Source organism: Halictus rubicundus, chromosome 5 (genome assembly GCF_050948215.1).
Source record: "Halictus rubicundus isolate RS-2024b chromosome 5, iyHalRubi1_principal, whole genome shotgun sequence".
Lineage (NCBI taxonomy): Eukaryota > Metazoa > Arthropoda > Insecta > Hymenoptera > Halictidae > Halictus > Halictus rubicundus.
The window spans coordinates 14,550,651-14,566,059 of NC_135153.1; the positions used below are offsets into that span (position 1 = coordinate 14,550,651).

A 15,409-nucleotide genomic window follows, 5' to 3' on the forward strand; every position below is an offset into this window, starting at 1 on the left:
CTCAGTAAATAATTGTGTACGTGTTGTGATAAAAAGCAAGAGTAAAAAAGGGAATATTAATATCAAAAAGTTACGGTACAGATACACAGTAAAACAAGTAATCGTAGAACTGGAACAGTGTCTCGATACAGTTCCCGAAAAGCTTCAGATGCGGGCGAATTTTCCAATAAAAGATTGAGAGTGCGTATGAAAAAGTAGTAAAAAGGAAATAGCAGTATAAAAAAATTGCAGAGCGAAAATGATTAAAAAGTAATTGTATAGGGTTGTATCAGTGGCAGATACCAGTCCAACAGAAGCTTCCGCTAGGCGTGTCTCCCAATAAAAGAGATAGGAGCGGCAATAAAACTGCCATAAAAAAGTTGCACTGTAGAAAAGTCGATAGTGGCGTTACAAAATATCGTTGGGCAATTTTGTAGTGAAAATTGGTAAAAATACAAAACTGTAGTTGTACCATTATTACTACTAACAACTACCACACACCGCTTCAAGACAGTCTATTCATTTATCAGTATCAGCGAAAGATCGGTTGGAACCTATTAAAGAAGTGATAAAAAAAAAATGATTAAAATTCGCCTGTGTCGTTCTAAAGTGTTTATACAGTAGTGTGTGGCAAGCGGATAATATATCAAATGGTCTTCAGAAGCAATAAAACGTCGCTTCGATGAGACGCCGGTATTATAAAAGCTTGCTAGAAAAATGGGATCGCAATGAAACGATATGGAGATATTAGACGAGGTATAAAAGATGCATGAAAAATATCGAAACAAAACGAGAGCCGGTGATAAAAATCGATCACTCCGGGATTCCACGTTCCTTTCATCACCGGGAATCGCGGAATAAAACCGATTTCGCTCGAACGATCGGGCGTTTCACGATGTGAATGCGCCGCAGCCAGAAATTTTTCGGCGGTTCCGCGGACGCGAGACGCGGATGACCGCGTGATTAATAATTGCTGGACGCGGGAACCGATTCATCGGGAGCCACTTTCGCCGAAACAATGGCTGGTGTCGTATGCTTTTCCGCAGCAGTTTTCGTTCGGTTTCCCATGCACGTAACGAATACGTGACGCGGCGGGAACTGTCGGAATCGTTAGCGGTCCCGGCATCGACGGCGGCGGCGGCGACGGCTGTAACTCGAGCCTGTTACATCGATTTTCAATAATTCCTCGCCCCGCGGCGAAGAAAACATCGATCGGCAACGTTACATCGCCATTAAAACATCCGCGACGACCAGTCCCGCCCGGCCGGATTCAGACCGGCTACGGCCGTGTCAATCAATTTTCGTTTGTTTCTTTTTCCGTGCTTAATGACGCTTGTCTGTCGAATTAATCACGGTCGCCCGTGGACCGCGCAAAAACCCCCGTGCACCGGGAGTAGCTTGCGAAAGCACCCTTCGTGTACCGGGCTTTACGGACATTTTAGGACAGTTGAAAAATGGGTGATTACTCCTCGGAAATAAATAGGAAACGTCGAATGCTAACCCTTTGCACACGAGGCTCTTCTGACTCCAGAATTCAAACTTTTTTCCAGTCTGGAATATTTTTATTTTGAACACTTTTTAATTCTGTCCGTACAAAATTCATTACATTTTGTTCAACGCGAATACAGTCAGAAATGTACCAATGGCAATTTGTAAGTATTTTTAAAATTTTTGTTATATCAGATCCTTCTTTGATTCCTACGTTAATAGAAATCGTATTGATCTAACTGTCACATTTGATAGTCAGGCAGGGATTGCAAATGAAACCTGGAAGTTTGAGCTATTTATAGGTGGATCATCCATGGAATAAATGATCCAGTCTCCAGTGAAATTTCTATTTTCAATTTTCCTGGCTTAAGAAGTTCCCGAGCGATCTTGTGAGTGAGTTAATCGCGAGGACTGAATGGATCCAGGAAGCAATGGTTCTGTGAAAGATCCCGGGGAGGGAAGGGCGTTGCTCGCGAAGGGCAATAACTCCTCGGAATCATGGGTATTCGTGGAGGTAGCAGGGCTAAAAACAGAAATCGCGTAATAAGTCGGCGTTATCGAAGTTGTCTGGGCGGCTGGCACGCTGGGAGGGCGGGGTGGGCTTGATAGCTAATAAAACGGGGACATCGAGGGATATTAAAAGTCTCATCAAAGGTGCAAAGACGCCGAGAATCACGGCTCCGTTGGCCAGATAAACCGCGGGGAACGGGGCCGAAGTGGGAATTAATCAGTTAGTTAGAAACTCGGCCGACATTAAAACCCCATCACGTCCTACGGCGAAGTAACTGGGACAGCTAGTTACCTTTAATAACTGTCCCTCTCTCCCCCTCCACACCACTCCCGGTCGCATAGTTGCCGTCGACGTGGTAAAAACGTCTCCCCGTTCCCCGGAATTTTATCGACCATTCGAAAACCTCGCCGTTTTTCTTTTTCGACCGCCGGGAGACCGTTCCAACAATGGAGTAATTCACCGATTCCGCGCGACAACCTGCGACAATGTCAGCGGTTTCAAAGTCCAGTTCGGATATATCGCTTCGAACGTCAGCATACTGGGATCGCGAGCCGTGTGTCGTTGCCTCGCGATGCGAGCTTGGAAAGTCGATCCTATCGACTTGTAGATACCTTGTCGTGATAGCAGCTCCCCCAGAAATATTGGCTACCCACTGTAACGCCGATACAGGGTGCTTCTCCAAGACAATATAAGACGAAAATGAAGAATAAAAAAATTGTGATTTTCGCTTCGTTTTTAAGTTATTATCAATTAAAGATCCGCCTAACATGCGGCAACCCGGCCAACAGAGACGCACGTTGCTTACGTCATAATGGCGCGCGACAGTACACCTCTGTTGGCCGGGTTGCCGCGTTTTAGGCTGATTTAGAATTGTTAATAACTCGAGAATGAAGCAGAAATCACGATTTTTTTACTCTTCATTTTCGTCTTGTATTGTCATGGAGAATCATCACAAAACAGATCAATTTCCTCACGCGTTCCACCACAGACCAATCAAACTTATCTTCCGGCAACACGATATCGTTCAGAGGTTAAACCTCGGAATTATGTCACCGACTGGCAACGCGTTAATGGCGTCGTGTCTGGCTGGCGGTCGAACCCGTTCCATTTTGCGAGGACATCGTTCCGCAAAAAGCTTGCGTTGTACTCGAGCCTCTTAAGAGGATAATGCCCGGGCAGGCCGATGTTATCGCCGAGTCGTTAATGCCCGTCAAGCAAAACCGTGCTTAATAACACAGTCTGCTGGCCACGCGGCCCCGGCGGTAGAAAAGAATCGTCTAATGGTGTAATTAAGAAATTCCATGCGAAAACGCGGCGGTTTCAAGGCGCGGCGACCGGTCGGCCGACTATTTACGCGCACTCCGTGCAAGTTTTCGCGTCTGAGCTTTTCGCCCTGTTCCTGTGGGATGGGGGAGACGGGGGTGACGGTCACCGGTACTGTGAACGAAGCCAGGTCGCTTGAAGTCGTGCTCTGAAACTCGGCGAAGACAGAATGGAAGGAGGTTTTTAACGAATTCTTTGCGGAACTTTGTTCCGGACGCTTTTCAAAATGTCCTCCCCCTGTTTTTCTTTTCTTGAGTTTCTTACCCGCCCTCTCTCGATCCGGTCATTGTTCCCGCAAAAGCTCGCAGAACGGGGCCGAAACCCGCTATCGACGTTTATTAGACCGTTTTTTTTTTGTCCGTTGTAAAGACCGGATCGCGCGCCGACTTTTTCAACCCGAATTTCCCGAGCTCCCAGAAACTGTTCCAGAAAATATCGCAGGAAATATATCCTGGCGCTCGCAGAGTCCCGGTGATAGCGGAAAAAGAATCTCTGCTAATCTTTGTTTACGTTCTCGCTGCATTGTGTTTACATTGTTGCGCTCCCCGAGATATATGCATCGAATCTGCTCGTTGATACTAATGAAAGACGACGAGTATTTTCGGTTTTACGTTCTTTCTTCGGTAATCTATGGTCGTCGCTATGCATTGTTGTATATTGTATTATACGATGCTTCGGAGTTTTAGACGAAATAAACGTTTTGTAAAGTTTCTTTACTTTCTGTTGTTGGAAATATTATGTTGAAAATGTGGAGCAGAAGTTCTTTGCACGATGCTTCTTCTGTACATAGGATGTTTAGCTCGGTGTTTCTGGTTGTGTGGATCGTGGTTACAATAAACGTTCGTTATTGGAATAAATTTTATTTTTGCTCCCGTGGTGTAACATGTGACCACTCATTTTTTTACTCATGTTCTTTTACGAATGGTCGTTTTCGTAATCTGTATCATCATTGGTTAATCATTGCATTTTGAATTTTGGGAAAAAATTATTGTGTATTTATCGCATACTATTTTTAGTTACACTTGCAAACTAACCAATAGACAGAGGTTGTTTATGCAAAATAAAAATTTGTTCCTTGAAGTGCATCAAACTAGAGAAACAGAAATTCGCGTCTGATTAAAACCAACTAATTCTACTTCCTGCATACACTCAAGCCGATGATCTTTAAACTCGAATTTCTCGGAAACGAGCCGTCAAACGAAAAAATGTTATTTCTTTCTTTAGATTTATTTTTACACATAGATTCACCCCTGCTCGGTTTCTCCGTGATTTTCGATCCACCCTGTGTCATAAACGAGTGACCGCCCTCGAAGAAACGCTCCGGAACATTTTAACTCGCTTTGTTCGATTATTACATCGTGTCTGACTGCGGCCCGCTAATTCTACTCGCAGTAGCCGTTGGCGACGGCGCATTCTGTGCGTTCGATCGATCTCGGTCTGCTCTCACCGGGAACTTGCGTCAAATTGCTATACCGCGAGCCATTACCGCAAGTAGAAATGACCGGTATTAGTCAGACACGAGCGCTAAACGATTACCGGAGCGGCGATAGTTGTTCGTTCGGTCGGCAGCGGCGTTCAATTACATCGATAGGGGATCTTCTACGTTGAAAAAAAGAAAGGCCCCCCCCGGTATCCGAGGGCTTAAAGATTCAACTGACCGACGCATTCGGATCCCCTGAACACGGGCAAAGATGAATCTCGGTGGCAATATGCATTCACGTCAAAGCGTACGCAGCTTCCACCGCGGGGAGATACATCAGGCTATTGAACGAACCAACCCTCTGGCCAACTTTCCAACCACTCCGGCAGCGTCACCCGCATTGATGCCCTCCTCCCCCCTCCCCCGGTTCAAAGGGAAAACGACCTTGAAGACCTGGGACCCGGGAATTTCGCCGATCCATTCCCCTCGAACTTTTCAGATTTTAAAAGAACTCCCGATCGCTGTCAAAAGCTACATTCGCCATGGAATAATCAAGGAAAGACCTTGATGTCTCCGGACAGGAAATTTCGCGAGTCTACCGGACCCCCATGGCGATTGGAACGCACGCGAATTCGTCTGTGCACGCGATTTTACAATCGAGTCCAGCGAACACAATCAAACGCAAACTCAATGGAAGTTTGAAAAACTTTTCATCCACTTTGTCATTCGTACACTTTCCCGCAAAGTTTTTAATGTTAGGAGTTAAATAGCTTTTAAACGGTTACAGCATATTCCGCTGAATTCTTTCGCGATGACACGGAAGCGGAAAATTACTCGTTCGGTACCCGCTTATCAAAAGAAGCGCAAACATTTGAATATTCATACAACTTTTCAGTCCACGCGGTTTTCAAAAGAATCTGCCGCGGAACCGCGGTCAGAAGCTGCGTTTTCCGAGGAATGGTAATCGGAAGTCTTTGAGACCGCGGAACTGAAAATTCTACTATCTACCCTCTGATTCGCTGGAACAAAGGAGTGCTTTACCTGTGGTTTCAGACTAGTGTGCTGAAAGATAATATATTTTTTGAAAGCCTAATGAACTTTCCGATCTCGTTTCCGCCGAGATAGAATATTGACAGAAATTACAAATCGAGAACGAATTTCCTATATTGAAAAAGGTGTTCAGCAGTCGCATTTTACAGAAAATGTAATTTTCTTGCAACTCAAAAGGAACGCGTCGGAACGAGGAATTTAATATATTCGGTCGAAGGTATCGAAAGGTAATGAACAGCCATAAGCCAGCCCTCCGTCGATTCCGATCCAACTACCGCGGAGCAACTGATAAACAACCCTCGAACTACCCCCGTATTCTCATTAGCGAGACGGTGTAAAATTTCAGACGTCATCGGACTCGTTCCGCGTAATGAGGCTTTAGGATCGAGCCCATTCGCGCCGGCGGCGAGAGTCGAAAATCAATGAGAAGGGCTGAGGAAAAAAGAAAAGAGGAAAAGAAACGCCGATGATCCATTCAACGAACCTGAGACCGAGTAGCGAGCCGTTTGCGGCGATTCCCCCGTAACCAGATATAGATTTCCTATATTTTCGCCAGCTTTTCTGTCGCGGAAGGCCGCCATTGCGTGGACCGTTTTCGAACGATTGTTCACCGGCGAAAAATCGGTGATCGATTAACCGCGATTTCGGGCCACCGCGAACGATCCACTGACCTCGAGCCGGACGCAAACTGCTTGAGAAATGGCCGAATCGATTCTCTTCTGAATCGAATGATGCGGCGAGTTATTTAACGTTCGAGGTGGTGGCAGAAAAATTGTTCCTGATTTTTCATCCGGTGTTCCGGCACTTCCGATCAACAATTGACTAATGCATACGTCTAAGTGGAAATAGTAGGTACATGTCAGACAGTACATTCAATTTTTCTTTCTTAAAGAAGAGTGTAATATTCAAGAAAAATATTCTGTTTATTTACTCACGAATGAATTATTAACTCTTATTATTATTATTAACAATTATTATTATTAGTGCATCATTGTTTAAAAATTACCCAAATTAGCCAGGTCTTTACAGCATGTCTGTTGTCGCGTTGTCTGACCATGCACTGGGCACGATCACTGAAATTATATCATGTATAAAAATTCTGGAGGGAGCAGTTCCGCGGAGTGAGACAAGCGAGAAAGCAGTTCTGAAGCGCATCGCGTACTATTCCATTCGGATACAATCGTTCCATCTGGGTGAATCGATTTGTTTGCAGTCGACTGTGCTTCTTCGTTCGGCGTTACAACGCGAGCGGCGTCGTCGAAGAAATCGGGGGAAAAGGCCGGTTTTCCCGGCAGCATTATCATCGAAATCGAGCAGAGACGGGCGTTAGGAACAAGGCCGGCTCCTTTGCGGGATTATCATTTAAATTGACAATCGATGCTCGTCCAGGATTATTTGTATTCGACCCTTCTCTACCCTTTTCTGTACACCGTTCTTCCCAGCACCTCCTCTTGCTCGCCACCTTTTTCCCTTTTTGTGTCGCGGGGCCGCTGACCGTGTATTTATTCCGTGTCCCGTTCGATTAGATGTTGTTGAGATCGGAATTTATCGACAGAGTTTCTGAAATTGACAGAGAGGCTGCGAGAGATAACAAACCCTTGGTACTTCGTCCCTTTAAGCCAAATTTTTCTGTAACGAAACTCGACGTAATTTTCTTTCACCTTTCTCTTTCTTTTATGACACACTAAAAATAGTCAAGAACCATTTACTGTAGTAACAATATTTTTATTATGAAATAATTACTTTAATATGTAGAGTATTTTAATGTTTCATTATGACGTTTAAATTTAATATTAAATTTTCACTGAAAATGTCATGTTTAAGACAGTTGAAAATTATTACACTTAGGAAGATGTTGTCGTATGAATTTTTGTTGAATGTTTGTGTTAACCGAATTTAGCGCAGCTTCTGCTCATTTGCATTCGCGAAGATTACTACGCGAATTAGTATTTTTCTTGCCAGGACTTACTGTGAATTAGTAATTCTAGATCCGAAATGACAACATCTGCAGCAGAAAACTGACACCGCTATAAATATGCGCGTGCCATGCACTTTTGGGACGATGCAATAAATATTTTCACAGTGTATATACCCCCGTTAGTTCCGCAACAAAGTTGGACCAAATATCCCAGCAGTCTTTCCAAAAGTTTACTCGGAACGTATTGTCCCGTCAGTCTTGAAGGGGTTAACTTACTTTTGCAGAACAGCTGTACTGAAACCGTTGTTACTATCCATGAAATATTCGTCTCAGATATCGGATAATTTCCCGGATACGTGGTAATACAATGAACAGTGCAACGAAATAAATAACACAACCTGACATGGAAATCCACAATTTCTTTGTCTACGAATATTTATACCGATCTATATTTTCTCGACCAATTCAGCAAAACCGAAGTTGCAGCAAACAAATACACGGAGGTGGGCATAATATTAATGGTAAACTAAGAGTAAATATGAGAATAATTTTACTATAACAGTAGCTGAATTTTCTTCCAAAAATTATTACGTACGAATTCGGATGATGCTTTTATAAATGGTAGAGGGTCTTTCATTGAATGGTTTTGTATGGCCTTTCCACAGTCCGGTTACTGGAACCGCTCTCATTGTCCCCATGATCGTCATTTGCCGATGGAAGACCGATGATACAGACATGTTCATTCTTTTCGAAACGCAGCCACTGTCCCACTGACTGCTCCTTTTTCCATCCCCCTTGGTTTCTGTCCCTGTCAAAGGGTTGGTTTTCCAATTAACCGTGAAAGGGGTGGTCCCGTTACCCGGTGGCCAGCGTATACACATGACAAAGCCACTGTTTCGCGCTTCTATGCTCACGATACCGAAGCAAATCTGAGCTCGAGTGGCTCCGTCGGGACTCGTAGCATTTGATCTGGTTATATAATCTCGCCGCTAAATTCCTTTGCCGCCCCCGTGCGCCCTCCTTTTCCCTCCCTACGATCCTCGACGTGATTCCTCCTCTGTTATTGGCTCACCTCGAATATTATTTCATAGAGATTGCCTCGGATCTGCATCCAACAGCCCGGTATCGGATTTGAGCGGCACATGGTGTACCGAATAATTTTCCAATTAAAAGTGGATCTAGATTCATTAATATATATTCGACAGCGTTCAGTACAAATTTTGTCTTTAAATTCATCTAAATTCATTTCAATTCATTATTACTCGATTATTTATTCAGAGATATTTTCTATCAACCTCAAGATTGATGAATCGATACTTAAAAGTATCTTTTGATTCGTTTTCTCTCGAGGGAAGAATTATTTATTTAAAGTATTCGAGTGTGATTCGGACGACTTCGTCCCGCGAATTAAATTACTAATCCTCTTTATCAAATATATTCAATCGCTTGTTCACTATATTCTGTAGCTCTCTAAAAACGAAGAAAGAAAAATTAAAAAACGCAATCTCGTTTTACCTTGGACACATTCATTTGTATTCGCCAACTGTACCTCGCACAAAATTTCGAGCTCTCTGCTAGCTTTTTCACGAGCAATTCAAAGACAGGCGAGAACATCCTCGTATAGCGAGGGACGTTCTTTAAAACCATGCTGGACACGTGGGCAACGCGGACGTCGCGTTAAGATCTGCTTAGTTTTAGTTGCGAGACGGTGCGAGCGAGAAAATTGGCGAAACGAAAATTGGCGAGCATTTGGCAAAATGAAAATTGGCGAACGTTATAAAGCTTCGTAGGGAAATTTCGCGACAATTCGATGTCCTATAAACGGGAAGCCGAGCACAAGAAGAGCAGCGGAATTTATTGTTATTGCGGGGGACGATACCGCGAGAAATTCGTGTTCCCCGAAGATCCGGGCCGTGCGTATTAAACGGGCCGCAATTCCGGGCGAGAGGAGCGCTCTAAAACAGACGAAGCGTGTTCCCCCTGAATGAAATTGGCGATCCAGCGGTTTTTGATAGCCAATTAATGGGCCTTCTTTTAGGCGAACGGACGACCGTGTGCACCGGAGTCGCGAGCGTTGTACCATTCGAAAATTCATCAAAAGCTCGAGTAGCTATCTGTACTCGGCAGTGTTCCACGAATATGCGATTTCGCGCGGAAACGACGCGAATAAATTCGTCGTTGGCACCGGACAAAGTTGCCCGGGAGTTTTAACCGGCAACTCTCCGCAACAGTTCGGCAGCCTGTACTCCCTGTCGCGAGGAGAGAGAGAGAGAGAGAGAGAAAGTTTAATAATTAATGACGTTCAGGAACATTCTTCCGTGAGGGACGAATTCTTCGGTCGAGCGGGAATCGATAACGGTCGAGTGTTCGGCCCGGTTTCTGCGAATTAACCGGGACCCGGAGGCCGGAATTATCATCGTGGAAATGTTTTGTCGGTTTTCGAGAGTCGTTTGGCCCGGGTCTGTGTCGTACACGTACCCGTTCTCGAAACGCGCGGCCGGCACAAAGAAGATGATGCCGCTGCTGCTAGCGGCCGCGCAAAAAACCGAATGAAAAGAGTCCAATGAAACTTTCCTTTCTACGGAGCCGCGTTTGCCAGGGGGAATTGCAGCCGACGATTCCGGGGCGCGACGCAGCGGTTACGACCGAATACCAGTTGAATGCGTTTGTCTCCGGAATAATTTCGCGCGATAAGTGGATATCGCACTGCCGGCTGCGTTCACGGCGAGTGGAAACTGTGCGCCACGGTCAGACGCGTTACTGAATCGTATTAAAAAATATTTACGCTTATCTGCCGCCATTGTAACGGCAGCGGAACTCGCGAACGTCACCGTTTTAACGATGGTTTAATTTTTGCGCGGAATGCATGGGCGAGTGGAAACTGTGTGCCCATGCTCAGACACATTATTAAGTCGCATTAAAAAATATTTACGGTTTTATCTGCCACCATTGTAACTGGATAGGAATTTCTATATGTCATGACTGTAATGACGCTTTAATTTTTCCGTGAAACAAGAGTGCTAGTAGAAACGGTGTGCCATGGTCGGACACGTAACTCTATCTTGAAAGATACTTATGCACGTTTTCTATCATTGTAATTGTGCGAGAAGTTGTCCCACAGTGTTAACGTTGGTTCAACTTTTTGTGTAGACACTCGGTGCAAGTAGAAACTGCGTGCCATGCTCAGACACACTGCTAAGGTGCACGAAACAAATATTTACGTGTATCTGTCACCGTTGTAACTGCGTGGGAACTTGTGTATGTCAGAGCCGTAATGGTGGTTTAATTTTTGTGTGAAATGAGGGTGCTAGTGGAAACGGTGTGCCATGGTCAGACACGTTACTGCAACTTATTCAAAAATATGCTTGCCTTTTATCATTGTAATTGTGCAAGCAGTTGTAAATGTCACGGTGATAATGCTGGTTTAACTTCTTCTGTGGGAACTTGGTGCAAGTAGAAACAGTGTACCATGGTCAAACACATAATCGTATTAAAAAAATATGTATGTTCCTTTACTTTTGTGTGAGAATTAATGTATGAGAACTTAAGAATTCCGACGATTGTCCATGATTTCGTACAAGAGAAAAGTCCAAGTGGGAACAACAGGCAATGGTCAGACACAGACCGAATCCCATTAAAGAGCATATGAATGCGCAATCGGTGGTTTTAGTATTGTGCTTGCATCGCAATTGTTCACGGGGGAGGAACGATTTCTTTAGAATAAAAATAATTTAGACCGAGTATAGAAACCGGTGCGCGGTCGATTTCTTTGTAAATCTTGAAAGGCGCTTTTTCTGGCAGACTTTCAACAGTTTTCCGACCAACTATGGGGGCTCCGCTTTGTTGCTGGGAATTATTCAGTTTGTAGGATATATTACCCCCGTTACTTTCCGTCAAAGAACAGAGGAACAATCCGCCCTCCCCCCGGCCGATATTGTTATAAAGACGTTTCATTTATGTTCGCGACGGGTTCGAAAGTTTCCCGAAGGCTGCGTCGGTGATTAAATTTTTCAAGAAAAGCTTTAGGCCGGCTTCATCCTCAAAGGGCGGGTTACCGCTGTTCAAATATTAAATACCTGGAGAAAAGTATATATTCGCGTGCTCGTTTCGACAATTACATCACCTAGAGAAGCTACGGAACGGTCCTCGTTTAACGAGGAAGGAAAATATTATTCTACCGAGCTTCAGCAAAACTCGTCGGCCGAAATGAAACACGAAAAGCCGTTCTAGCGGGAGTTCCATTCTCACGTTGTCGCATAACATTATCCGCTATTGTTAATCAGCAACTCTTTGAAATTTTTTCTTTGCCGTACGACGAGCCGGAAGGTGATTAACGGAAGGCGAGCTTTGTAAGTAATTCTGTACGAATGCGCGAGAGATGCAACCATCTACGAATGATCTACCCTTTACGGCGCCCCCCTGCGTTGCGCGGTACGCGCAAAACACCCGCGTAAAAATTCTTCACGGTCCATTAAATCTCATTAAAGGACGACTATTTTCCTTTCGAGGCGGGCGGCCGACAGTTTAATCTGCTTTGTGCTGTACTTGCTATTAAGCCAAGTCTAATCCGGCTGTAGAAAAGTCGCGAGACAAAGAGGGACAGAGAGAGAGAGAGAGAGAGAGAGAGAGAGAGAGAGAGAGAGGGGGGCAATCGATAACGGTTTCGATTCGTCGAAGAGGGAGCACGCAGAAGAAACCTCCGTCCTGGAATTGCGTTCTCGCGTGCGGCCGAACGCCGGCATGCTCGCAGTCACCGCGTGCCAGGCATCGAAATAATTCGAAAAACGAACGGCTTTCCACGATCCGCGAACATTAGGGGAGACCGCCGCGATCGTTTCGGAGCCGTTGCCCCATCGGGGCACGACGGGATCCCTTGAAAAATACGGCCAAGAAACTGTGTCAGTGTTGAAAGCGTAATGGACTCGGCGAACCGCACGGAATATTTTTATTTCCTACGTTGCGTGTAATAATCTGGCATCACGCGACCCGACCGACCCGCGCCTGTCTCCTCGCTATGCTCGAAACCGCATGGAACTGTCAGACGAACGGAGTTCCTGACCGACCGGAGTCGTCGGGGCCACTTTTGTTCCGTGTTCTTGAGATTGGGGGCCAACACGGACATTCCCGTCGACGATGGTGTAAGACTTGGCGGAGAAGATAGGGGCTCGAGTCAGGAAACTTTGAATTCAAGAACTTGCAAGCACAGTGGTGGCACACTGGCTTCAGTCATTTTAAACGGTGGCTCTTATTGGGACCTGGAAGGCGAAAAAGCTGGGCATATGTGCGGAAGCTAGTGGTACGAGTCAAGCATCGTTCGATCTTTGAAGTTTCGAAGTTTGTGGCACAGAAATACCATCGGAGTTTTTAATTATTAAACATGACTTTTTCGCTTCAGTAAGTGCTACAGGCATAAGACAACCTTAAGAATTGCAAACGTTAGAGGCACGATATTATCTACAATTTTTTCAACCTTGAACGATTTTAATGAGAATATAGTGAGGCTGTAAAATATGCAGAAAGATGAAAGGTGGCAGTTATGAGTCATTGGTGAACCTTTGACGTTGTGAAGTTTGCACTACAGAAATAGCACCGGAGCTTTAAATTATTAAGGGTCACTTTTGTTGCAGTAAGCGGTGCTGGTTATGCATTGGCGAACCTCGAAAATTGCAAACTTTAGAGGCACAGTATTTTCTACAATTTTTTCGAACAATTTTAATGCACATTTAGTGTAATTGTAAAATATGCAGGAACGTGGAAAAGGTAGTAGTATAAGTCAATCATTGATAATACTTCTGATTCCGTAGCTGCATTGTACAATTTTTCTACAAGTATAAATGTTTAGAGATAGAGCAAGAAGATCATGCACTAACTTTCTTTTCGACGAATAGAAAATTTCGTAAATTATAGGTGCCTTTGGCAAGACTCTAAGTAGTCGGAACCAATGACAAGAGAGAAGAGGAAGTGTCGGATAACAGCGAGTCTCCGCAGAAAGGAGGATGGGTCTTGTAACAGTCTACCATTGGATGAAAAATTTTTAATTGATCCACTTATACAGAAGTCAACACTATAAATCAATCATTGATGGTCCACTGGATCAAGCAATACTAATTAATTAATACCAATATCCTTTTCGACGAATAAAAAATTTAGTACATGTTATTCACCTTTCTCTAATTAAAGTCTTCGAGTAGTTCAAATCGACGATCGGACTGTATAATTTTTGTGAATAAAAATCTAAATAATCTATTACAAAAAAGGGAAAGTTCACTTCAAATATCTGTCTGAATATCATTGAAATAATTAAAATATTTTCAAATGGTCTACTCAGTAGTACATGTTGACCATTAATGGACATTTAAATTTTACAATTCAATTCCGCAAATTCTTGTGCCTCTAATTATTGAATTTATCCAAAGAAAGTAATAAAAATGAAATATATGAACTTTTATTTCGACAGATGTATAAGAAGTTTATCGACTAGACAACTTCGTCAAGTCTCTATATAGTTTAAATCACCGCTGGTTCCACTATAGAGTGGTACCCCATACATCAATCCCAACTAATCTCTCCCGGAAACAGAAAGCCTCTTTCACCGATATACCAATGAACTCGATAAAACATTTCCGAACGGGTCCGCCGATTCATTGACCCGTACCACTTGCCAGCACGAAGCACAAATCCACCGAAACTTCCCCACGGGCTACTCGGCGCGGAGAAAATAGAGGGTCCAGTGGTTGCACCAGAAAACCGTTTGTCGTCGGTCAGATACTTTCCCAGGGAAACAAAAAAAAAACTAAAAGAGCAGAAGAAGAAGATCTGACCGACCACGTAACTGCATCACGGACACATCTATCACGACCAATTCTTCCATTCCAGCCCTTCCATCACTGAGGAAAATGAAAATTGCGGCACAAATAAAAATCCGTGTATTTCCTATTATTCTTAATGGACCTTTCGAAATGATGCCACAAAATTCATTGCACTGTTCACGAGCAAAGAGGAACCGAGGGACCAGCAACGGCGGGGTTGTTAGCGTGGACCTAGGCCGTGTGCATCGGCCTTCACCTCGATCCTCCTTTGCCTCTAGGAAAGTGGAGAACTGCATTCACGCGGCTGCATAATTCACGCGCGATGCCCCACACGGCACGTGTCGAGCGATCGATCACGTTTCTCGCGATTCCGCGGAAGACGGGAATCCGTCGTACAGCGGTCACTATATCCTATGGATCCTGTAGAGTATCAGGTTTTACCTCCTTTTGGGCGATCCAAGGCTTCGGGTGTCACACAATGCTCCCTGGGTCGAGATTTATCACAAATCACCGGTCACTTTGAACCAGAAAAAAAAATTAGAAGAAAGACGATAGCGGGATTTTATGCGAACGATCCAGCCCGTCGATCACGAGCTGACATGAACCTCGAACCACGGTCAGATCCACGATCGCCGGTGCACGTGGTGCCGCGACGTGCGCCCACGCTAGACTGCCGCTCGCTCGGCCGTCTGACTCGTCGCTGACTCTCCCTACTGCGTGGTTGGCCGACCGGCTGGATGGCGGGGTGGATGGCTGACTGCATGGCAAGAGCAACCCTTTCCCTCGTCGCTCACACCCCCTCTCTCACAAACCCTGGTCTTCTTTCACGAGGCCGGGATACGTTGCAGTCACGCGTTTCCAGCCCGCTGGAGAAAAGTTCGAGCTTCGATCTGCTCGCGTCGAGCCACCCT

The 15,409-nt window shown here is 44.7% G+C and overlaps 1 protein-coding gene across 2 annotated transcripts in view; it reads right to left on the bottom strand.

The window, feature by feature from the left end:
* The window catches only part of LOC143354438 (uncharacterized), a 155,518-nt gene extending 140,331 nt beyond the window's left edge, over positions 1-15,187 (bottom strand). For both annotated transcript variants that reach the window (XM_076788518.1, XM_076788517.1), the window contains exon 1: positions 14,940-15,187. The gene's annotated coding sequence lies outside the window, so the exon portion shown is untranslated. The remainder of the gene's footprint in view (positions 1-14,939) is intronic.
* Between the last annotated feature and the right edge of the window lie 222 nt (positions 15,188-15,409).